Source organism: Cloeon dipterum, chromosome 3, assembly GCF_949628265.1.
Source record: "Cloeon dipterum chromosome 3, ieCloDipt1.1, whole genome shotgun sequence".
NCBI classification, from domain to species: domain Eukaryota; kingdom Metazoa; phylum Arthropoda; class Insecta; order Ephemeroptera; family Baetidae; genus Cloeon; species Cloeon dipterum.
Window position 1 is genome coordinate 27,389,535 of NC_088788.1, and position 25,368 is coordinate 27,414,902.

At 42.0% G+C, this 25,368-nt stretch overlaps 1 protein-coding gene across 4 annotated transcripts in view; it reads right to left on the reverse strand.

Moving 5' to 3' along the window:
• Positions 1–25,368, reverse strand: part of LOC135940896 (ecdysone receptor-like) — a 92,762-nt gene that overhangs the window by 60,807 nt on the left and 6,587 nt on the right. For 3 of the 4 annotated variants that reach the window (XM_065486012.1, XM_065486010.1, XM_065486009.1), the window contains exon 3: positions 14,169–14,228. The exons of the other annotated variant lie outside the window; for it this stretch is intronic. The gene's annotated coding sequence lies outside the window, so the exon portion shown is untranslated. The remainder of the gene's footprint in view (positions 1–14,168; positions 14,229–25,368) is intronic. 4 annotated transcript variants of the gene reach the window in all.

The following is a 25,368-nucleotide window of genomic DNA, read 5'->3' on the forward strand; positions in this document are numbered from 1 at the left end:
TGCCATTCCATTCGTCACCGCCACTTTCTGTTTGGTTTCGCAATTATTACCAGTGCGAATCACCGGGCCCCACAAGCGGCGACGCGATAATTCGTCTAACAAGCGACGGCTCAAAATTTCGCGTGGGTGTCCATTCCCTTGGCTCTGAACGAAAAACAACACGCGTTCATTATGAGCATCCTGGAGAATGTTGTTATTATGCGGCCAGGGGTCTTCGAACGATAAGATATGGGACGCTGCACGGCTGGCCAGATTACACAACTCTTGAGTTATTTGGAATAAGGAAGGGTGCACCCTTTCATAGTATCTTATCATCAACGGTGGTGCACTTTTGGGAACTGGAGCTATGCACAGCCGATTCCATCCCACCAGTGCAAGATGTGTCTTATTCAATAATGGGAAATATGCACTCAATACTCTTGGGAAATTTTGCACCGGTTGCGTTGCTAATGGATTTTGCTTTGTTATCGCTGGCTCCGCTGAACCGAGGGCTGATTGATTATGGAATATTGCACTTGGGGGAGAAATGGAAAAGCCATGCATCTGTAGATTTTTTTATAATAAGTTTTTTGTATCAGAAATAATTGACAAATTTATGAAATAAATAAATTTATAAATAAAAAAAGGCACATGGGAGAGATTTTTCGGTTGGAGTGCCTAATAAAGTGTCAATTTTCGAAACACCGAAGGCCATCTATCGTATTATTTCCTTCCACTTAAAGAATAAACGTTGCAATTTTGCAAGCATTGGAAGAAAATATTTTATACGCAGTAGTTTGTGCAGTTTTGTTTACATCCAAAAATTGACATTTTGCCACTTACAATACGTGCTAATCAAGACTCAACAGTTTTGTTACATGTATACATAAATAAAACGCCACAATGTATGCGAGCCAAGATATATGCTTGCCAAAATCTGATTCACTGTCAAAAGCTATTATTTGAGAGTTAATCATTGAAAATTACAGCTGCCTCAATTGTTTATTAACAGCACGACCGATTTTTATCTTAATTAATAAAATAGCAAATATGAGGGGGACATAGTCAGTTTACACAATCAGCACCTTTCATCAAGCTTATTGGAAAACAAAAAGAAGTTAAAGTATGCAAACGCTAGTGAAGAAGTGAAGGTAAAAGAGAGCCGCGTTAGGAACTCCATCATAGAATCACCGCGATAAAAAAGGGTTTTGGTGCGAGCCGGCAATAATTGCGGCCAGCCAACACCGCGGGGGAAACAAACGCCGTCAAATCGAATTATTTCGAGCAGCACCAGGAAAGATCAGCGGCCTGATTCCAATTTCTAAGTATAATTACGCCATCCAGGGGAAAATGTCCGCGTCACGTGTGGTTTGCTCCGTAGATTGTGATGCGGTGGGCCAGAAATGTGATCAGAGGGTGCGTGCGACGACTGCCGCCCTATGTTGTGAGCGTCATTTCCTCTTCTGCTAGCATTCAAGAAAACTGCCGGCCGGCGAGTGGCCAGTTGAACATTTTTGCGCTTTGCAGAGCTATAGTTGGCGTTAGCGTTGGGGCTTGCGGAAATCGTGGCAAAAAAATAAAATAAAAAACGGCGAACTCGGTACATCCTGAGGCAGTATGCGCTGCGTCCGAGCAGCAATTGCCAACGTAAACAAAACAGAGCAGCACTCATTACTCTGTCGCTGCAGGGTTTGCGTCACGAAAACATGAGAGTACGGCGACATTATGCTGGCTTCAGGAGGAAAATTGGTTTTTAACAAGAGTTGTTTCAAAGTTTTTTTCGAAAAAAAAATAATGCGACTCATCAAGATCAGAAACTTTAATTTACTAAATTTACCATTCGAACTTGTTGGTTTGTGTGAGTAGAATCAGTTAATAGGTTAATTTCGCAGCATTAATATCCCCTGCGTTGTGCGTCAATGTTTAACTAAATACAGAATGTTACAAACCCCATATTCATGCATCTAAACCCACCTGACTGATTCCACGCGTAATCTGGTTTGTTTCTTATTTATCGCGTAGCATCGTTTTGAAATGAATGAGCAAATTACTTAAATCGCTAGTTGGACGGCGCAGTAACAAAACAGCCGACTGCAGCCAAAATTTTCCTCTTTTCAGGAAATTTCAGCATTATATTCCATTATTTAAAACCTGAATCGTTCTCTCTTGAAGCAACAATTAAATATTAATGGTTCCACCATATTATACCACGGTGCGTGAAAGGTCGACTGGTCTGAGTAAAAATTAGCAAGTTTTCCTTTCGAGGAATAGGCCATAGTAGTCATATCATAATGCATTTTGGTAGGCCACTCGCAATAAAAGTTGTGTACATCCCGATGATAAATAACTATCCTTGCTGCCTTTCTCCTTATCTTTGTCTACCTGCTACATAAACAACAGAGACTACTACTTCCACCACTACAATCAACAACCAGTAAGGAACGTTGACGGACGCGAGGCAGCAGTGGTTTTTATTCAATCACGCAGCTTAGTCAAATTAAAGTGAATCATTATATTGCATTTTAACAAAGAATATAAATATTATGTATACTTATTAACCTTATAAAGTTCTTGGTCTGACCAACATGGCATACAATTTTATCCAAATTACCCAAATAATTAGATACAAAATTTTGAAAAAAAAAATACAAAAAGGGTAGCCGTGGGGAAAGACACTTCAAGAGCAGCGTCGGCCGTTTCGAAATAACGAGTAATTATGCGGCTGCTGGGAACAATTGAGAGAGACGCAATAAAGTGATTATTTTCACTTTTTAAGAACATTCCTTTAATTGTTAGCTTTTCCGAGGAGCAATCCTTTGATATCAATCAGAGAAGACGAAGCGAGAGAGAGAGAGAGAGAGAGAGAGAGAGAGAGAGAGAGAGAGAGAGAGAGAGAGAGAGAGAGAGAGAGAGAGAGAGAGCACTTTAAATTCCTTTTTTCCATCCCAAGAAGTGACCGTCTATAGTTTTCAAAAACATTCGCTGCTGGATCACAAAGCGTCCTCTTGTCTGCGTTGTTACTTCATATTATTTACAACCACTCTGACTAGAGTGTTCCCGTTTCCTTCCTGCTCTGGATGATATTGGTTAATTCCGCCCAACGTGCGCAGGTCTCCATAGAAACAAGCCGTTCACTAAAGGCACACATTACACCTAGGCCCTGCACACGTAGACAGGGCTTCGCGCTGCTCATTGTCCTTAATGGTAATGAGAGAGCGAGACTCGACTGAACAGCCGCCAAATTGGCACTCGCCGCGCTCGAAATTAATTTGGTTAAATATGCAGCGGGCAATTTCCATTTTTACGACCGAATTTTGCAACTTTTACGATGCGGTGGATTGAATTACCTCTTCGCTGTGCACTCTCAACGCGGAATAAACATAAAAATTGGCTGTAATAGCGCCTAATATTATGACGCAAGTGAAAAATATAATAATCGTGGCGTGGGTAGAGATATTAGCATTAAAATAATTGCTGAAGACCATTAAGTTGATTAGCATTAATAGAAGCATATTAAAGTATGGAAAACTTTTCTATCTCTAGCCAAAATCCTATCACCTCACTTACGAGCGCATCAATCGTGAGAAGCGTTAAAGCAAATTTAGATTTCAATAACGTCGATCGAACCCTGTTAACCACGATTCACTGCCACCTAGAGCCTGCTGCTTCAAAATTTCCATTATAATTGATTGTGGAGGGTGGAGGGTACATATAATATAATGGTCTAGGCGCATGTGCTGATAGATAGGTACCCGCGGCTTCAAAATAAATGCAATTCCAGACAGCACGAGCCTCTCCAGCGTGACGTAAATTAAAAATTTAAGTGCCGGTCGGCGGAGGGTGGAAAGAGTGTAAAGGCCTCGTGAGAGTGCATCCCTCTCCAGCAGCGCCGACTGCGATAACGACCGGCACGTTGTCCTAGGTCACGGACTGGGGAAAAGAAGCATACGGCTCTCGCTTGGTGCTTCTCGGCGACTGTTTCATCGTGCCCCTCACTTCCGCTGATGAAAAGAAACGCGCCGGGCCGCACTTTTCCACATGTCTGCCGAGAAGTGCGGCAGAGCGTGCTGCTGCCTTGAATTAATTTTTCCTGCCGTCTAAAAAAACGTGAAGTAGGGGCGCGACAGCCGCGCAGCGCGTCGTAATCAAGTCGTCTGTTTGTCTCCTGCTGATGAATGTTTCCGAGACGCACTTATGATTCTTGGTGGAAAGACGCCACCCGGTGAACGACGAGGAAAATAATGAGCAGGAAGGTGTCTTGCTCAAATTTATTTTGTGCAAAAGCCAGAAAAATAATTTTAAACACAATGATGAGATTGTTTTTCCAAAATGATTACAATTTTAATGGATATTTGTTATCAGTTTTTATGTTTATTTTCTAAATAAAATTTTAAAATGTATTGTTTTTCTTAATTTTTAACGCACTGAATCAGTGCTTAAAAACAATTAAGATTGTGACAATATTGTTTTATTTGAGATAAGCGTTTACTTTCTTGTACCGACGTAAAAGACGAGGAAAACTGAAGATGCCATAATGTTTTTATAATTTTACTTTGATGTCGCACTATGCATGGGTGTTTTAGTGGGAACTCGGCATTTTATCTTACATCGAATTGGAAAATCTAAATCCTACACATTGACAATAACATGTATTTCATCTATTTTCACTAAGAGGACAACACTGCTGTTGTAAAGTTGTAAAGCAAAATCTTGCTTGAAATTATCACGCTCAGTGATAATTCGGGCCGTTTTGTGATATCGAAAGAGTACATTGGACAGTGGTGCATTTGCGATGCAGCGGAGGTCCGTTGTCAAGCCTTGAATAATTTAGGTCTGCCAGGGTAATGATGATGAATGCCAGCGTGTTATTGAGAGAGGTCGAAAAGCGCCAGCCTCTCGAGTCAACGCACCTTTTTATACACCGATTCCGTCCCTTATAACCCTCAGTTACGTGGAACCTTGAAATCGCTGCGGTTTGAATAGTAGCGTCTAGGTAAGGCCTTTTCGGGTAGAATGCGCGCCTCTTGTTTTCTCCTCCATTGTGTTTCTACTCTCTCTGACGGTCCCTTCCTCACTTATTCATGCAGGAGAGAAATAAAAAAACTTGATAGCATCCAACTCACTCACGCAGGTGCCAACAACCCCTTTGTGTTACTCTGGCCCAAATTACAGGCTGCCGCTGCCGAAACTCAATTTCCGTCTGATTTATTTCTCTCCGATGCAAATACGCCCTTTAAAACTCTTTTCAACCACCTTACAAAACGTTATCAGCCTGGGGAAGGGTTGGATTTTTTGTGGCTTTTACTTGACCATTTTCTGAGTAATTATATGCATTAATGCTTCTTTTTATGTCATACAGCGTTGTTGACGAATTTCAGCAAGAGGATCTATTTTCCTTTTTAATAGAAAAGGAGTTGCTTGAGAGAACGCGCTGGTTGTTAAAGATTCTTGACCATGTGATAGAATGAAACCAGCACTGTTGATCAGCTTCAGGTCTCAATTCCCCAAGCTAATTAAATCCTGATTTGCACTCGGGTGCGTTTTGATTCCAGTGCAATTACGGCAGCATGACTAAAGCGGCTCGCTTTGCATCTTTGTTGCCTGCGCGACGCCGTGCCTCGTGATCATTATTAATGACAAAGTATAATACATAAATATATATAAATACATATATAGTAGAAGCACGCGGGTGATACTTTATGCATATGGAGGGACGATTTTTATGCTTCCACAAACCATCTCAACTACATAGCACATGTAAAGCAAACTGCGTGCATCTATAAACAAATTCGAGTAAGTAGCGTGCCAATAAATCAGTGTCTCGGTGCAAGTGCATTATCATTCAAATGAATGCATCTGTGGCCGTTGCAGCAGCACTTTCTGCTTCTGCTGGGCGATTCACACAATGACAATGCTGGAACATAAGAAATACCCGCCAGTCGCTATTTGACACACTCTCAAAACTCAAAGCTGATCAATCACGCACACACACACACACACACACACACACACACACACACACACACTGCTGACCTTTAAATAAAAAAATGTCTTTTAATGTAAGCGCTTTGAATTATACAGTACATATATTTGATGTTTTGACGACGGGTATCAGTCTTATATTCTTCCATGATTGGAAGTTTGATCAATTATTAAAAAGGTATCCAGCAGCAGAGGTAGGTTAGAAACGTGGTTCTGATTAAGTTGGTGATCGAACTCTATTGAAATCCGTTCTTTAGTTTCTAATGAAGATAACACTGATTTGGTGACAAACAAAAGTAGAAAAATAACGCGTTTAAACTGTTGAATAAACGACAAAATGTAATAAAACTCTGTAATTCTTTCTTTATCCTCGTTCCCGTCTCATACTCATAAAAAAGTAGAAAAACGAGCAAACGTTTTAAATCCTCTGCAGGAGAGTTACAGAATTGCTGCGGATTTAATTTAAATCCGCTTTTGCAGTAGCTGCCGAGCGAGAATCAACAAATTCCAGCAGCAGTTTAGAGCCGGTTCCATAAAATATTATATCGTTCTCTCTAGCTCCAGCGGAGCAGCAGGATTAACTAACAAAACGCAATGCAAAAGCAAATGAAAAGGAATGAAGAGCGGTTTTCATTAATTAGTGCGCGAGGCGCTTTATTTCGCCGGCAGCTGCATATAAATAAAGCGCACCGAGTGCTGTTCGCGTTATTATTGCTCACATATACACATTTTCGCCACACCGCGCTATATTACGGGCGAAGAGTGTTCCGCTGGATGAGAATTTATGAGGTAAATACAGTCAGTGGCACGGGCAATAAAGTTTTAAGAGTGCCCTCTGCGCGCCCTTTTACGGCGCCATCCCGAGCGCGCGCGAAATTGCGGCGCTAAATTGAATTTTGATGACGGCCTCGCTATTTTTTTGCGCCCGCCGCACTAACTAATCCAGCAGCAGTAAACGGAGAGAGGTCAGTCGAGGGCGCAAGCCGTTGTGCCGTGCAGTGGGTAATCAGTCCAAATGGCCTGCGAAAAAGAGCCCTCGTCAAAGTGCTAAAATTATGGATCGTGCGCCGCCTTTACTGCAAGTGTAACACTAAAACAGAGATTAAGCTTGTCTGTTTTGTGTACGAAACTGTCATGATGTACGATAATATGTGCGCGAGGTTTGTAAGGATAAACCGGATAAACAGAGAGATGTGTTGATTACGGTACATTATGAAGAGTCTTACTGCCTTGAATTTGCCATTACATATTTATTTACTTAATTATCTTTTGGTCTATCTGATTTCCACAGGCTTTGATTGAGATTGGGTCAAAATACGACCATTTTGAAAAATCTAGCATGACATTCAATCTCGCTTGCAGGCCAGCATGATTGGTGTCATTGTATTTGTAAACGTGTAGAAATTTCCACCAGTGTCTCTGTGTCTCATTTATAACGTTTCACCAAGTCGGTGTACAATGCAAATGCAATACGCTAATTTTGCCCTTTGGGTGAAGTTTCGATTTCCGTATGAAACAGGATGAAATCCAATCCGAAACTTGTAAGGGTAGTGCTCATTCGCACGTAACGCTGGTAACACCCCTTTACTCCTTTTTCTCTTTCCTTATGCACTCGAATAATTGCAAAAGTTTCCTGGCACCGCGCCGGGCGAAATCAAATATTTACAGGGCTGCTGATGAAATAACAACACACAGAGAGCGCTCGTTGCAAAAGTACACATAATAACAAGCCAGCACACACGTTGGCGCGATATATACCCCGCGTGTGTATGTGTGTGTGTGTTTCCACAATGGGGTGGTGCCGGTGCTTGTATGGCAGCAGCAAATTATTGATCCCTTTTCTAGAAGCAGAGAGAGTCTGTCTGGCTCCAGAGTGTTGTTGGCTTCCACGGCCGCGACCTACCCCAACGTGGCAAACCTTAGGCCGTACAATTGCGAGCGCGGCACAGATGCTGCAAAAATAAAGCTGCACGACTGAAACGTGTAAACACAAGCCGCGATTATTTATGCGGTCCGAGTGCAAGCTGCCTGTGTGCAAGTGCTAAAAAATAATCAAATCCGACTATTTCTGAACTGCTTGGTAATCGGTGTGAGCAAGCGTTTGGATATTAACCGGCGGAGCGGAATTTTCGAGACGCCAAGACGCAACGAAGCCATTAAAAATTGGTGAGGAAATCGCACAAAGTGCAGAGTAAAAGAATTTGTGCGGAAATAAAAGACCTTACTTAGAATTGAAACAAAATCTCATAATGAAATTCCTGAGTCGGAACGTTCGCCTTCATTTTCCACGCTGTTTTTCATGTCGCTTCAACCCCTCCGAGCAGCAATTTCCGGCTGCAAAAGACGCTTCGTCAGCAGCATCAGCAGCAGCGAGCGGCATTTACAAATAATTAATTCAATATCGGAAGCTCGTTGGCATGCGGCTGAATTTTTAATTAACGCAGCAGCAGCTGCAGCTGCTGGCTTGCCGAGAAATTATAAATTCTTCATCTGAGCTGGCGCGTTGGATTAAATTCGCTCAATTATCGATCAGTCGAAAGTTAGTTTGCGCACGCCCTGCTGAATTAAACGCAACCCTCGTGTTTCTCGGCAAATTTTTGACGTCACCCGCGCGTGTATTGACTGAGGCAGCGGCAACGGCGTGATGCGGCGGCGGCGACGAATTTGCGCAGCGCCGCCCGGACCTGCCTCAACATCCAGGGAAACCGCACAAAATTCGCCCGCCTGCCTCCGCACCCGCCCGACTCCTCTCCCTCCATTTTCGCTGGCGGCCGCACCTTCCTTTGTGCATGAAACGGGGTCAAAAGCCTCTCTTGCAACTTTCTTTTGCAACTACGCCGCGCACATCACAAGCGCGCTGCAGCGAAACCCGATTATTTCGCGTGGACGCTGTAATTATTTCAGCACAACACCATAAATATTCGCCTTTCGTAATTTGTAATCTCGCCGCTCGTCTACTCGGATTAAAACCATTTTCCTGGATTTGCTCAGCTGTGTGCCTGTAAGCTTAAGTTGGTTCTAGCTCAATCCATGCGTGCCATCTAAATTTGCCACTAGTGCAGAGAAATCATTGTCATTATGTTCTCCTCGATATGCTCATTTTATTGCAAGCAAATTTTTTACGAAATCCTCAGCTCCGTCTATTACGTTACATGTTTTGCATGTGTCATGCTAAACACGTCAAATCTCAAAAGTACAGTATTCTCATTGCTAAAATCTCATTGCACTTTTCCTCCTTTTTTTAAATATGACTACGCTTTAGCGAAATTTCACTGTAGCGATAGCGACTGATATACGTGAAAAGTTGCCAGCTGGAGATCTGTGAATAATGAGCTGGAAAAAGTGTCGGTTGGCAGGCAAGTGAGCGGCTCGTGAGAGCGATTGCAGGGGAAATAAATGAAAAATCGCAGCTGACGGCTGATGCAGGCGAAAGGTGAATTCCACCTGCACAACCGCCGCTAGTGCACCTGCGGCCAACCCTTATCATCCGGAATGGCCCAAGGGACGAAAAGTGCATAGCTATGGGGACGTGAAAAAACAGCGCGAGACACTTCCACAATAGTGTTTTCTTAGAACCTCCAATGAATAGAAAAGGGATCAGTTTGATCCTCTCTATTTTGTGTCTTTTACATTCAACTGTCAGTTTCCGCTGCTTTCAAATATTTCAGGTAAAGCTTTAAAAGGGAATTTAAAAAATACCTCTCAAGCACAAAGTTTTTCTGTGTTCTTAAAAGTTTAACATCGAAAGATTTCCAGTCTACGGTTATTTGCCATCCAGATGGGTGGTGTTTTCTTCGTTGCTAGTAACGACTGGTTATTTAATCTGAAAGTAAAACATCAGATATTTTGAGTTGTTAAAAAAGAAAAGAGCATCATATTTCCCATTCATCTTATATGTTATACTTCAAGAATTAATTCAGGTATTTTATTTATGTGTGTGCGCAGTGAGTACTTAGTGTGAAATAAATTAGTCTGTCTTCTGCCATGAAACAGTGAGGTTCATTCCTTTCCTCCCAGAGCGGCCTGCCCGCAACGCGTAAATTTCAGATTATGAATAATGCAACTTTGTTAGACCAGGCTCCCTAAGCAATTCTATCAAGAGTATCTGAGAGATGAATTTTCGCGAGTTATTTCAACGCTTAATTTTAAAATTTTCCACGTTGCATTCTTTTTCTCTTATCATTTTAACTGCTTGTGGAGTCATAATTTGAATTAGTTTGAAAAGCAGAACATAATATGACCTTCTATATTTGTTCACGTCCCCTTCGCGCACAGTGAAATCAGCTGCGCTATGAAAGTGCATTAACACCGGTCTGATAAAAGCAATTATCAGGCCAACTGATAAAAAGTGCAGCCTGCAAGCAACCGCTTCGTACACCAATTCAGCGAGATTCCTTGAGCAACGACTTTTTATTTTTTATTTGGAGGAGCAAAAAAGGACGCTAATCAGCGTCAAGGTGCGGCCGAGTTGCAGCGCCCCTGACACGGCGGCAGGCCCGCCCGACGCGCTCGACCTTGACTCGTCCTCTGGTCTTGAGACAACAGTGCTCGTATTACCGCCAGTGCAGCCGAACGACCAACCAATCTATGCAGCAGCAGCAAATGCATCCATCCCCGCCACGGCTGCCGGTCCATTTATTTTTCTCCTCGGTCGCAGCGCAGCGAGCGAGCGAGTGAGAGTCGTGGAGCGGGATGTGCACGTTCCCCCTCGGCTTTGATATTTACGCTCATGCCTTCTATTTGGTTCCCTCTTTGGTATTTTGGTCCTGTGTGCCCGCTTCCTCCTTTCCGCCGGATTCTGCCCTTGGCGGTAGAATAAGCTCAGCTCTTCTTTTTTCCAGAACTGCCTTACGAGATTTATCTCTCCGGAATTGAGTTCATGGAGTTCTGAGACGGAAGAGTTGGCTTCTTGGGCATTGTCGCTCTTTCAAAAGGGTAATATTGCAAACCGGGCAAAAGAGATGGGTCTGTTTTTTCCCCCGAAGAGGTATTCCAGTACTTCCGAGTTAACTGGAAATTAGCATAATGGCCTGTTTACGAAGCGATTTAATATTTGGAATGATGCGATTACACGCATACAAACTCGTTTAATTACCGTCAATTCAAATGTAGTGACAGGCAAGGTGTCACTCAACTAAACCGACGTGGGTCCGTCTTTTTAAAAATAAATTCCATCCCTAGATAGTCCAGAAAGGGTTATTTCCCTTATGTCGGGTCACACCTTGATAGCACATTTGCATATCAATGAGTACTCTAGAAAAGCAGATGTTTTCATTCAGAATTAGGTCTGCTGAAATATGAACCAGCCCTCGTTGAAAATATATGCTAAACCAGTTTAGGCAAGTCGATGAAAATACGAGATTATTCATTCTTTTCACCCCCGTTTGTTCAGAACATAAATTGGACGTGTAAAGAGATTAACGCAACTGACGCCTCGAAAGTTCTGAGGTTTCATGCAGTCAATTATATGGACGGAATTTTGTTTCGGATGATACTTCACAGAACAATGACATTCTTCGATTATATTAGTCGTAACCCAGCAACTAGAGCAAAAATTTTAAAACTTAACAGAAATATGACAAAAAGCGAACAAGTAAACACCATTCACAAAAACTCGTTCCCCAAACCTAGTAATTTCCGCTGCTTTCAATCAAACGTAACTTTCCTTTCCACTCCTAGACCTGGCCGATTTGCATTCAATTTTCTCCTAAGGTGTGTGCACTGAATGCATATGTTTCCAACCCACAGCTCGTAAAATCGTTCAGTGAGCTTATCGCAACAAAATGCATCAACTTTACGGTCGGGAAATCAACGAATGATCGGAAATTTTACAGCCGTGCACCTTTGCCGTGAATAAATATTCGAGAACAAAATGCACACGGGCCGTGATCATGAGAACGTCGGTTGAAACGCGCGGGACAGTGTGTTTTTAATATTGCATGTGCAGCGCTTGTTCGCATGCATTGCACCGTCTGCACCGCCGCATTCCGCGAGCAAAAAATAATAATAATTCGATGCAAGAGCGAGATCGATCGATACGTCTCGGCGCCTTTGCTTTTGCGCGCACACACGGGATATATATGTATTGTTGTTTAATGCAACAATGGCGCGTATGTGTTTCTTGCATTAATTTTATTACCGTCGTCTTTTCTGCCTTGCATCCGATTATTGCCATAAAAGTGCTAACCTTTATCTAATGGCGGATCAAAATCTAGCCAGCGTTTATTGAGTGGAAAACGTGACGCACTCTACTAATCCATATTATAGCAGCAAAATGAATTTATGTGATGCTTGATGCCGTGTAAACGATGCAAATCTTTTTGGTCGCCCATTCTTTTAAATCTAGCGGCCAAATAAATGATTTTTTGTCGCGTGGCAGTACAGATTAGTAAGTTTTAAAATGAAATCTTATCTCGGCTGTGTATATAAGCATGTGACTAACAATTAGCTCGGACATAATTATTTTTTTTATTCAGTGTCGGAATAAATTATGAAGAATGTGACCACACTGACTCCGTCATACATCAATGATATCATATATATGCAGCTTGGAATCACTGTTCTTTGTGCAGAGACTCAGAGAAGGGTATAAATAAAAGGCGAGGCAATTTCATCTTTGCCATCACTCACAATAAGCGAAATTCTAATTAATACCCATCACAAAGTCAAGACGTATAGTCTGACTGAGGCAAAACTTTTCAATCAGTGGAGAACTTGCACAGCAGTTGGCTTCAGTTTTCGCAACAGAGTGCGCCTTGGGGTCTTCCAGAATCTGACAGGCGTGGCCCGAAATTAATTAGGCTCGCTCTAATCTGCATGGCATATGCATGCACCCCTAGCAACTCAATCGGCTTACAATGCAATGCACCTGTGCTGAGCTGTGCATATTATCCCTTCATGCTCGCCAATCGTCAATTAAAAAAGCATTGCACCTGTCTCGCGAAGCCAAAAGCGGAGTAAAAAACCGCATTAGCTCGTCGGGCGCTGGCATTAAGGGTTCAGCAGTCGGTGCACCCGAATGCACTTCTGTCCATAATGTGCATACACAAAAAAGGAGCCCATTATGCAGGCTTTGACAAACAGCATGAAAACGGCATGGAAATGGCTTCTTAAATCATCGCAGCCTAGAGGCTAAAGGCATTTCAGAGGTCGGATTTTTCTGCTCTTTCTCAGCAGCCTCGTGCTAATTTCAATGCCATTTAAGTTCGTTGGCTGTGCAGCCTTTTTGCATGTCAGTTAAAAAAAGCTGTTTAGGAATTTCACAAAATGTGCCATAAAAAGACCAATCAAGACGTATTCCTCAAAAATTGAACGTTAAAGAGTCTTCAGAATGTTAAGACTCGAGGGTTGAAAAGGTCTTTTGGTCTTTAAACGGAATGCAGAATTCTCATTCCTCTAAATATTTATCATGAGGCCACAGAATTTTAAGAGCTTGCATTTTTCAAGCGTTATGGTGAACGCTGGGCTATTCTTAACTAAACTGTTAAGGATTTTTATCTTTATTCCTTTGAAATAATTATCTCAAACCTTTTTGGAACGCAAAATATTGATGGGTTTTAAAATGTTCATTACAATACCATAATCATAAAAGGTACATAATTTTTCGATGTCATGAGTTGTAATAAAATCTATTAGATTTAAATTTAATTAAAAATGCAGTTAGAAATTTAAAACTTACGGCCGTTACTCGATGGTGCCAAAAATGGAATTTTACCCAAAATAAAAGTAGGATAAAACACTTTCCTTTTATCGAATATTGATCATTATTATGAAGCAAAATGTCTTTCCGACCCTCCAGAAAAAATAGCGAACGACTCTATAAAAAGTACAATTCATTGCTGTAGGCAGGAAAAAACTTTGATGCATATTTATGCAAGGCGATATGGACAAACAAAGCGTTGCGCAATCCGAGTTTTTACGAGACACTTCGCCCCCATTATGTTTTACGACACATTCACAGATGCCGACCGCGCGCGTACGTGGTACATAACGCCATTATTATTATTTTTACATCAGCGGTCTGGACAGCGGATCGTTTTATGAATTTATTTCTGTCCGATCACGCGGCGCTTTTCTTTTGATACTATAATGCATGCATCTAGCTCTTCGGACAGCTGCATAGAGATCGAGCACATAAATTATGGATCTATGCTCATCATATACGAGATGCGTGCGGGCAGCCAATGAGCGTGGAAGATTGATCTTACCTGCAATAAATCCGACGAGAATATCTGCTGCTCGCATATGTAGACAAATGAGACCAAGTGCTGCAACACAAAGAGATCGCGTTCCAGTCAATATGTACATTAAAGTGGTGATATCGGCGAATTTCATCTGCGCACGTGGCGTGAAGGCAAAAATTTATGGCTGTCCGTCCGGGTAATTAAACGGCGAACTTGACAATGCAGCGCGCTGCAGAAATAACTCACAGGGAAATAATATGCAACTCACAGGCCATTGTAATTCGCTTTTTATGTGACGTCAATGTATTTCTTGAATGATTCAATGTTAAACCGTTTGTGAGTTCGAGCCTTGATGTCAGTCTTTGCGCAGAGATTTGCTTTAAGGTCGCACTTAAAAACAAATTGTGAGCATATATTTCGGAGCGAGCGTTTTAAATAAAGGTCAAATGCAGGAATAACATTTGATAGAATTATTGTTGAATAAAATATAGAAGTAATGGAATGATTAAAATCGTTCTACTGTACCCAAAACGCAAAATAAATATTTGATTTTATCACGCTCACATCAAGTTATTATTTTCGAAATATCAATCAGCCACATCCAAGACCGAAAACGAAGGTAGTTGTTTCAAATATATTTCATTTTAAAAGGGAGATACAGAGTGACAGTTATTTGATTTTTAAAAATGAACCACCTCCAGTTTTTAACCTTTTGCTAATTTGAATCCCTAACTGCCAAAAATATACATAATGCAGTCCGTCTCGCAGGATAATGCGAGGCGAGACGGTCCAAATGAATTGCAAATGTGTACACATGCGCCAGTGTTTCAAAAAGCTGCACAAGTAAACATAAATTGCAAGTAGCAGCCTTGGGCGCCCAAATCAATCGCACTACATTTCATCGGTCATATTATTTGTAATGATGCAGCCGCGGTGACAGGCAAAAAGCGGCGCAGATGACAGGTCATCATGTGCGATGTTTGTTATTATCGGCTTTCGTCATCATTCAAATGTTTTTGCCGGCCCAATTGAGGACACATGCTTGATCTTGAGAGCGCCGCCATCTGAATTAATATTTGACCAGCAGTGCGTCGCCGTCGTCCGCTGCGTTTGGGTCACTTTTATTTACCCTTTCCATAATGTATTCCCACACGCTGTTTGTTCGCGCATGTGATTTCACATATCATCTCACCGCCGACAGAGGACGAAAGAACAATATTATTATTTTCTCCCGCAGCTGCGTCCCCGTGCTTTTTTAATGCCTCTTTTCTCGTGCATCTTCCTCTCACAGTTTTTGTGGCCAAGGTCGGATTCCGCTCTTTAACCGCGTGAGAAAGGGTTTTCATTTTTACATGCGTGTTTTCGGTTTTCTCCGTCCGGCCTTGCATATTCCTATAACCTTCGTTAAGAGCACAAAGTTATGTTCCCTGCAGCGGATTTGATGAAGATAGAAAGCGGACTAGTTATAGTTAATACGGTAGAGGGGAAGTGAATTTCATTAAATGGACAGATCGGACCTGAACAAGACCTTTAATTTTTTTCGCTATCTCAAGATCATTTTACTTTTAATTAAAATTTAATATATATTAACATCTATAGCAGTTAAATTGTGTTAAGTTACACAATGGCAAAAGAGACAAAAAGATAGGGGATATTTCCTTTAATTAATTTTCATGAATACATTTGATCAGATACGTAGAGTTTTGGAGCATTAACGTCGCAAGGCGAAAAAAGCAGTCTGCTCAGTAACGGCGTTTATTTTTCAGACTACCAGCCAGAGGGGCTGCGACGACCAGTTACAAAAGCAGGGCTATTGCGGCAAGGAAGGTTTTGTGATTTAGCTTGACAAAGGTGCAGGAATGTGAGGAGAGCGTGAGAGAGCAAGTAGGGGGGAACAGAATCAGGGGTAGTTTGAGTAAAGGGAGTTAAAAACGTGATGTATCCTTTCATTGCTGAGTTGATATTATCATTGATAAATTTGATATGGTTTACCCCAGATTAACAAAATTTTGTTGCAATAATTTAGGGTGGATACCGAGATATTTTATAAAGATGTAGTGGTTGCGGAGCCGAGCTCCTAACTCCAAAAAGATAAACTTGAAAAACGTGCACCGAACATCCCTTTAAAATAATTCTACTATTAGCACTTTGCTACACAAATTTTTTTCGAGTTTGCGTGCAAGAGAGTAATTATTTATTGGTGAGTGTGCTGCCGAAAGATGGAGCATGGCAGAGGAAGTTTCGCAAGCGAAATAGATGGAGCCAGATTGGTGGGCCGTGTAAGACGCACACTGGTGCACCATTCATTTATAAACTCACTCTTGCCGTTGACCTCATTTCGGCGGTTTGGGCCCGAGAGAGCCGGCTTGGGATGCTTCACACGCAGCCGCCGTCCACGCAGACTCGGCTCGTTTGGCTTAACAACAAAGTGTTCGGTCTCGGTCGGATTTTGGTCTGCACTATGGTCGGCCGGCCCTTTCTTTCGGCCGAAAAAACAAGCTTTGGCATGCCGGTCGGCTCGACGCGCCGCATACTAAATTTACCTGCCCGCTCGCCTCGTCACTCAGTCTGTCCTATTTTACTTTCACTTAGTGCATAAAATGGTCATTTGTTGTCTGAGTGTGTGTGTGGAGCTAGCTGGCTGGCTGCTCGACCGGCTAGGCAGCGGCTTTCATTATTCACCGCAGGCGAAACGAGACGAGCAGGCGAGCTTTCAGTTTCACTACTCTCCTACATCTCCACAAAGACGCAATGGCTTTTCTCCGCCAAGTCCACGCGAATTCGCGAATGGACGTTATTAATAGACCTAACTAGCGCAAGTTTAAGCGCACAAAGAATGAGAAACTGTTTCGTAAGACGGCTTTGTTTCGCAAATATTTAATTTTTGCCATAACTAGATCAACTAACTGTTTTTACTGTTTCTTCACAAGAAATGTTCTCTTGAAAAGTTAATTTTGACAAAAAAAGATTTGTTCTCATTAGCTATTTTTCAAATGGAATAGAAAAAACATTCAAAATCAATTTAAAGGAATCAGGTTCGCTGAACTGAACGCTCACTCGAAGGGCGTCTGTCGCAGTGACTGAACGCAATTTTACTATTAAATCTATTGAAACCGTGGATGCCAGCAACATTATTTTTGCCCTGTCACAGCATGTGATCTGGCTCCTTCACCCTATCTCTCTCCCGCTCTTCGTTCACGAGTGTATGTGTTTATTATCTTTAATGAGATATGAATGTGACATTCTCACGCTGCGCAGCCCGCTTGTTTACATCTCGCGCCGCCGTCTCGTCAGCCCCCCAACTCTGGGACCAAATTGAGGGTGGTTTAGACTGAAAACATAATTGTGCGCGTGGGCTGCTGGGAGCTGATCAAGGATCCATTCATCAGGGCAAATTGCGAGGTGTCTGAATGAGACAATAATCGCCAGCGCGTAATTTGACTTGGTGGGGACCTTGAATCGGGAGAACAGCAGCGGACAACGGCAGGGCCAATCACACCACTTTTGCGCACTAAACAAGGAGAGCCTAGCTGGATCTAGTCGCCCATACGACATTCACTTTCAAATGAGAATCCGCTGTTTAATTTAAGTTATGAAAGGGTAAGTTCACTGTTGTATAGATTCAAACAATTAATTTGTTGCTTCGTTAAGCTTTTTGAAGAATGATAATCACTCGTATGGAAAGAAAATACACAAATCTTCTTGTATTATGCACTATCTGATACATAATATGTTGACTGTTGCCTTTGTGATTTTAACCCAATAAAAGAATATTTTCGCTTCCATAAATAAGTGGATATGAATATAACAATATTGAACGACACGTTTCAGAATAGCATTTGAATACACTCTGAAATTCGTAATTAATATCAGTGACCGAAAAATTAAATCAATGGGCAGTGCCCTTTCAAAGGCATATTTCTTGTGCTCCAGATGTTAAATTCAAAACATTCTCTAGTCTCGAGTTGGAAAGTTCTCAAACAAAAGTATCAGATTTTCAGCGATAATTTTGGTAGCTGGATGTTCTCGAAAGCAGTTTCGACTGGCTGAGAGGAAACGGCAGACTTAATGGTTCTAAAACAGAAATCCAGCAGCAACTGGGGGGAGGCCAGCAATTAAAAATAAGCATCGTTCAACCACCCCTGCACATGTTTGCATCCCCTGGGCGAGTCTAGTGCGGCGGCAGCGGCTGCAGCCCGTTCCTTTCAGTCTTGACGCCGTCTTAACAGCTTATCGCTCGCCGAGTAAGTAAGGAAGAAATAACTCGCCTCCAGCCCAGCCAGCAGCAGTGGCAACTGCACGGTGCTGGAAGTCTGATGGGATTAATTTAGCCGGCGTCAACTTTTCCATAAGTTGGCTGCCGGCACCGTTTAACGTTCCGACGGGACGCAAGCCGATGAATAAGTGGCGCACGTTTTGATACAATTTTTCTAGCCAGCGACGCGCGCGCGAATTCAATTTGCTCACCCTTTTGCTCACTTTTGTACGCCAGCATTACGTTGCAACGCAGGGCGTCGCGTTTTTCATGCTCAATTACTCTCTCGCATGAAAGGCCAGTCCAGCACTGCGAATAGAATGAAATGGGACATTCAAATTAATTTCAGTCTGCTTGTATTACACTCGCCAGGCGTGTCTGCTGCAGGATCAAATTTCAAGAAAGAAAACTTGCTAACTTGATTTTTGCTCACTTTTGTTGTTGGGGGAAATCAAATTGAACATGTGATTCTAGTTTGTAAATTCCAATATGACATTTGTTTGTAAAAAGAACGCTTTATTCAAAATTGCATTTATACACCATTCAAATGATATATAATTTATATAGGTTTGAACAAGTTTGTGATGTTGTAAGTTCATTTCTGGCGGGACAAAGCCTATTCTATGCGAAATATTAACGGCAAAAAACGATTCAAATGAAATTTCGTTCATGACCTGGCTGAAAGTTCAATTGGCTGGTTTTGATTGATTGTCCGTTGTCACAAAAGACCTCTGGACTGGCAAATTATTATAATATCTGGCGCGGAGCAGCAAATCCCACGACGGTTTATTCGCAAAGCACAAAAGCGGCGGTGTAATCGAAAAGTTTCGCGCGCGCCGAGCCACAAAAGGTATTAGTTTAATGCGATCTGGCGGCGAGCAGAAATTCCATTTCCTTCCTTTTCTCCAGATCAATATCATCCGGTGGTTCGTCCAAGCCATTCAAATGGTTTCTTTCATCATGGAATGAGTGGTGTAGCGGGAACAGCCGCGGCCGGCTTGCTCTGCCTCATTTGTGCACTTGCAAATGCAGTTGTTATGAGACTCGACGGTGCAAGGTCAATAATAGATATAGACCTACATTATGAGTCAGTAGAGATGAGCACCGCCACTATTTGCGGCACCACGTGTCTCGCTATGTAGGCATAAAGCCGCGACAAATGCATAAATTTAATTTTGGAGCCACGCGAGGCATGCAGCTAGCGTAATTTCTTATTTCCCTTCCAAGTGCGACGGTGTGAAAATAGCATAGTTCGAGAGAGCGTTTCCAGCCGCGCATTCACTCGCCGCCTCAAGGGGTAAGTGCACGTAATTATGTATCTGCGAGATAAAAAATGTCCCAAGGGATTGCATTTTTAACTGATGTGCATTGCATATAGGTCAGTTCTGACAATGAGCGATAAGTGTTTTATGATAGTCATCTGAAAAGAGATAGAATTCGCTAGGAATTTTGCGTCGTCGGCAAAATCACAATCTCGTTTTCAACCTGGCCTGGTAAATAAAATTACCCTTTCATATTTTTAAAACGAACCCATGGAACCGAAAAAATAACAACGCAAAAACATAATTAGAAAATCCTAATGACTCCTGATTCGGTGCACAGGTGACAGATGCTATTTGATGCTCAACCTGATTTAGGACTGCTCACCCTGTGACGCTTACGCACTTCATCCCCCAAAATCCAAAGTGATATTTTACCCCTCTTCTCTCTACTCAGACTAGTGCAGGTTAGGCGATGGTTATAAGCAAACTTAGCCAGCCAGTAAGTCGTATTCCCTTCACCCCAAACACGCCGAGTGGTCAACCACATACTAGATATTTTTTAAATGTCTCCTTTTATAATTATTCGTCTGAAAGCATTCATGAAGTGATTATTTTCATAGCCATTTGGCATGAGGAACAGTGTGCAATAAAAGAAGCTGTTTTCCCATCGCTATGACCAGTACCAATAATTGCATTTTTTTAATTTACCATATAATTGCTGATAATCAGCGGTAGTAGCACGTGATGTTTATTATTTGCGTCGATGTTCATGCGCTGCAAAGTCAACCAGAAGCACCAACTTACTGTAATTGTGCGAGAGAGCTCGCAAGTAGGAATATGTAGGTCATACACCACATTATGACACGGCGAGATAACCACGTGAACTAAGTGCAGATGTCTGTCAGACGACGTTAGCTTGCAGAAGGCCGTGAAAATCCAAAGCACCGAAGAAAATCGGAAATTATGTGCAATTTATTTGTCTTGGCTGCATGAAATGCGAGAACCAATGAAGCGGAGAGAGGCTCATGCCCACTGACTGCTGCCAAAATTGCAAAATTTCCCCTCGATTTTACACGTGCGTGCGGTTCAACGTTTAGGGATATGCATATTATTTTACTTAAAACCCAATACGTGCTATTTCAAAACCTGTCTTTAGAATCTGTACTGTATTATGGCTTTTGTTTATTTTTATAATATGTTCCCAAGATGCTATTTAACGCACCAGAGTTTAACGAGTGAGGTATTTTGATTGCAGCGAGCAAAAGTGATACATTAAACCTCGTATGGAAAAGGGAAATTGACAAAGAAGAAGAATCCAGCGCAGCGGAACTGCCTGTACAGCATTTGAAGCGAAAATAGCAGTTGCATGCTGGTAATAACAAACTCTCGGCGTCTCCTGCTCTTCAGTGTTCTGCTGCAGTCTCAAGGTTCCCGGCGTGCATGCATGTGTGTAATTTTCAGTCTCGGCTAAATAAAAAGCGCTCTTATATTCTTTGGTTTCCAGGCTAAGAATCCACGGAAGCTTCACCACAGCACTTTTTACGAGGCTGCATATTTCGTGTTGATGGTTTAATAATTACTGCATTGCTGTCGTTAACCTACCCGCTGACGACGATGATACTCACAAAATAAAAATGCAACCAATGCGCGTGGAGAATTATGATCGGTATCAATGGTTAACTAATTTATAGCGCAAAATTCAATGGTTTGTTTTTGAATTCGTAAGAGGAAGTGATTCTTACTTTGCGGAAGGCACAACCGCAATTGAAGCAGCTTTGTTTTCGTTTAGTTCAACACAAGAAGTTCAAAGGAAACCAAAACGTCCTTTGCAAATGAGGTCGACTGTTATCTCAAATTTTTACGTTAATTAAATAGCATCAAAAACAAATTATGTAGAAATATTAAGCAGATAATTTCAAATAAAAATCTGTTTTCACTGATAGCTGTAAACGAACTACTTAAAACAGATTAAAATTTCCAGACGATTCTCATAACTCAAGCGAGTCATTTCATTTATTTTCCACTTATCTCATTCTTTCCTTTTCTGAGAAAATTGTAATTGAACTGGATTGCAAGTGAATCTGATGACTTAATACGATGCCATTTTCTTTCGTTCTACGAGATAAGATCAGCTCCTGGCAACCCTGCTGACTTTGGATGTTGAAGAAGAAATACAGGGGTCGCCGCCCATAATTGCGAGTTGGTGTGTTGCAGTCATACCTGCACGTCTAATAACATCACCTGCTCGGCGGCTACGCCCCCTTTTTCTTCCTCTCTTTCTCAAGTTCGCACATTCAAAGCGAGCGCAGAGCGCGGCTCGTGCTGCATCCAACGCTGGCTATTTTACAATTGCACCTCGAATTGCGACATGACAGACAGCATAATAGTGCAACCAGAGAGTGCACGTCGGGGAAAAATAGCTGGCGGCTCATATTGAATGCATGCTACACGACTCGTCGCATCAGTGCACCGCTGGGGCTACGCAAAGGGTGCGAAAACCGTGACATTTCGGGCCCAGATTTGACGAGCGCTGTGCAGGGAAATGAGTTCGCGCCTCTTTTGGCACCGTCGTCGCTTTGAAATTGGCTAGGGGGTTCTTTGTTGTATATTTCGGCCATTGACGTCAGGCTTGGAGACAGTGAACTTTGGCGCAGTTGATCAATCTCTGTGCGCCAATTACCACCGATCATTTGGTTCACTTGTGTACTGCAGTTGTGCGAGTCTGATCCCATCAATCACTTTCTAGCTTACTGATACGAACGAGAGAGAACTATTAAGCTCAAAATCGGTATTTTAAGTGTATTTTCTTATTATTATCATACTTTTACGGAAATTTGTTATTATAAAAGCATGATTAAAAAGAAAAAAAAAACACTGCATTTTAAACATTGTTGAAATGTCATTTTGAAAGAGTTTGTTTTCCATAAGTAAATCGCAAAACAACTATGAAATTTGCAGAACTCCTCCGCGGACACGCATTGCCAGAGAGATAAGTCGACAGCGCTTGATCGCGCGACAATTTTTTTTCAGTCAGCTGCCAAGAGCACGCGTAACTTGGCATTTACAATCAGACTAACTCTGAGTGCAGCACTCTAATTATAAACTGCAAAGGTCACACACTAGCTGCGGATGTAAATACGGCGAAAAAAGAGAGATGGGCGTGCATCCGCGCACCACCATGCCGCCACACCATTATTTAGGTCGTTGCTTGCGTGGAAATGGTCCAAGTGATCCCCCGACTGGTGCCTAATTTAGATTTCGGCCGCATCACACCGACTACGGCTTGCTCCCGTGCCTTTTCGCGCCACCACCGCACGATTAATTGCCCCAAGTCAATCAAATTGGCAGCGAGGGCGAGGAACACAGAGCATTATATTTGATTCTTTGGCTTGCCTCCACCACGGAAAGAGGTTTCAGCACATTCCTACAGGCTCAGGCTACGTGTATAGTCTTTATAATAATAAATTGCATTTTGAAATTTTAAATTCCTTATTTTCATCCCCAAAAATTCTTTTTCCAAGGGCTTGGCAAATTGTATACTGCTAACACACAATATAAAATATCTAGTTAGCATTTTTTTTGCTTCGTATTTCCTTGAATGTCTCTTTTTTCCCGAGCAAGAAGACAATAGAACAGAGTGGCGTGTTATCTCATTTCTGTCTGATTTTCGCAACATTTTCAACAGCGCCGTCGTAATTTCCCAAGTCTCCCATCTTCTCACGCTCAAAATAGCAGTGCGTGCTGCAAGTGCGCGCACGCGTCAAACGACCTTGGGGCAGACTCGGACCCAAAATTCGAGTTGCATCAAACAGCGTGCTCTTCTGTTCACGGAGAGATCTTGTGGAGAAGAGGACACTAATTGGGACATCACGCCCAGCAAGAGTACGTGCACTGCCAAGGTTGAGTGTGAGCTTTCACGCCGAATGCATTCGTCAGCCACTGGGGCAACGGCCCCAAAACTCGGCTCAGTGACCACCAAGGTTGACCTTGGTATAATGTGACGTCCATTAGGACGAAAAAGGTGACCACTAATGTATGTAATCAAAATCATGGAGCACCCAACAGATAAGGTTGACTGTTTCTATTCCCTGCCACTTGAATGCCCATTAGACGACTGTGTTTATATCTAGGTTTTGCACGACTCGCTATATGGGCGTAATTATTATTATAAATTATCATGGGATATTTTTATCCTCGGTACTTGAGGCAGTCGCAAGGACATACAGATGTTGTATAATTGTTGCGGTACACAGATGAAAAGCAAGAAATAAATAATACTATTTTTGTGTTTTAAATCGCAATATAGAGTTGAGACGAATTAATTCGGTGATTCATTTGGGTATGATTTACCTACTAACGATTTATTAAATTTTTTAACTAGAAGTTTGTCTCTGTCTGAACATGCGCAATATTTGTCCTAGATTTTGGATATTTTGAGTCTTCTGCACATGCAAAATGCACATTCGCGGCTTCCGGTGCGGTTTATTTGTCAAGACACCGCGTTTCTTAGAAGCGGCAGGTACCAGAGCGATTCAAACGGCAAACATTTACTCTGCGGCGCGCGGAAATTCCCAGCGGTGCCGCTCGCTTACCTGAGTGTGAGCAATCCTGAGTTCACAACCAATGGCTTAATAATACTATTATCATTCACACAACGCGAAACGCGAATCACAGAGTGAACTGACCCACTATTGCTTTTCCCTGGAACTCCCAAGCTAAAATTAACAGATTGAATGCAACACGCATAAAACAAAGCATCTCTAGATTATATACATTTTTATTATTTAATGGCTAAACAGATTGCAATTACAAGCAGTACATGAGAAAAGTAGAAACAAAAATTTTGATTTAGGCTAGCAATGCCGTGCAAAAAACTGCTAACTTATGAAAATTACTAGGTTTTTTTAAACAATAAAATATATTTTTTAGTTTGATGTAAGCACACTCATCTTTCAAACAAAAATCCCTCTGAACGTTTTATAACAATCAACACCTTTTGACAATGAGTGACCTACCAGAACCGTAATTATTTGAAATTTTCCCTCTATTCAATATCATCACTACATATGCCGGACGTGGAAGTTTCGCGAGAAAATAATTATCATTGCCGTCATACAAGCGACAGGAAAAGAAAAGCTAAGCTAATTCGCTGACTCCCTTTGCACCTCCTTTTGCGTCGATGAATGCACATGCACATACGTAACTTGCGATTTCTCCGCTAATTAATTTAGCTGGCCGCTTGTACCGGTGACCTCCATGAATTAGCACGCGACAATGCTGACCGCAAAGTCGATATCGCGCACACAGGGCAGAAGCATAGTAGCAACAGCAGTTAGCTTCATACATAAGCTCAGTACACAGTTAAGTGAGTCAGTCAGCCAGACCACAAGCAAGTGAACGTCGCAGTTTTCTTTTGTTTGTGTGGAAAATGGACGACGCTGGACGATTGCGTCGATGAGGAATGCGCTGTTTGCGAAAGCGACAGCAAACCGTGGAAATTTCGTTTTCTCGCCTTATCTCGCTTGTTACCTCATAGAAGGCGGCGATAAATTTAAAAAGTAAAACTTATGTGACTCATAATCGTCTTGTTTCTATTAAATATAAAATAAAATAAATGGGAGCAATCACGCAATTTTGACCCATTTCTTAATCAAGTGCATTCTTTTAAATGCTCGTGCTCAAGTTAAACAAACACTTTGCAGTTAAG